The following is a 1,269-nucleotide window of genomic DNA, read 5'->3' as shown; positions in this document are numbered from 1 at the left end:
TTGAATTCGATTCGACCACCTCCGTAATGTTTTTGATCATTCCCAATCCAACACCAAAATCATCTATATTCCGTACCAAAGGGGAAGAAAACGTTATACATATATTGTCCAAACTTAAATTTGATCTGGGTAGCGTGCTCTGTCCCTTGACCTGCCCAATCTAATACAATATCGAACGGTGCATGACGATGCAAAGCTTGTTGTTGTTGTTATTGTTGTAGCGGCTACTAAGTCCCGTTCGAGGCGGTTCATCCATCAACGTTGTCGCCTATTTCAGCCAGGGGGAGGCCCAGGAAGTGTGCTACTTGCAAAGGGGCTGTACATAGGGACAGGGGCGTTAGCTGAGTGGGGTTCTCAGGGCATGTGAAGAAGTGCAGGGAGTCATGTGGCGAATCTCCACATGCCGGGCATTGGTTGGGCACATCCTCGTTGATTCTGGTCAGGTAGCTGTTGAGCCTGCTGCAGTAGCCAGAGCGAAGTTGGGCTACTGTAGTGCCGGTCTCCCGAGGCAGACAAAGTTCTGTCCCGTCCACGTTGTTGTTGTTGTTGTAGCGGCTACAACAACCCCGCCCAGGACGGTTGGTATCTCAGTCATTGTCGTCAAGTTCCACTAACGGCAACCCTAGGAAGCGTGCAGCTTCTGTGGGGTTTGTCCACAGGGACAAGGCCGTTAGGGTTGATGGGTTTTCCGGGCATGCGAAGAGATGATTCGAGTCATGTGGGGTCTCTCCGCATGCCGGACGCTCATTCGGCACATCCTCATTCAACCTACTCAGGTAGGAGTTCAACCTGCTGCAGTAACCGGAGCGAAGTTGTGCGAGTGTTGTGCGTGTCTCCCGAGGCAGATGAAGCTCCGTCTCGTCTATGTCCGGGGGTGGTATGCCTAGAACGGCATTCACAGGTCTAGAGTCTACATAACTCGAGACTGAGTCCCTGTGAATGCCGTTCGGGGCCTGTCGGTACGCTGTCGGGTCCAGAGGTTGCTTAATGAACCTCTGGACTTCGTCTGTCAGTTCATATAGATGCCTCCTGACGTGCCTAGGCGAGGGCTCCTCTGCAAGCAGCTGTCTGCTTGGGTGGCCACTTCTGTGCTCCCGATCAGGAACTGCTTGCAGAGCATTATATTGTGCTCCTTTACAGGGAGCATTTGCGCCTCGCCGTGCAGGTGGTGTTCAGGCGACATCAGGAGGCATCCTGTCGCTCTCCTGAGTGCAGTGTTCTATACAGTCTGTAGCTTCGTCCACTGCGTCCTACTAGTCCCTGGCGACC

This window comes from Rhagoletis pomonella, unplaced genomic scaffold (assembly GCF_013731165.1).
Source record: "Rhagoletis pomonella isolate Grant_MI unplaced genomic scaffold, Rhpom_1.0 Rhpom_scaffold_00003, whole genome shotgun sequence".
Lineage (NCBI taxonomy): Eukaryota > Metazoa > Arthropoda > Insecta > Diptera > Tephritidae > Rhagoletis > Rhagoletis pomonella.
Note: the sequence above shows the minus strand (reverse complement) of the source record.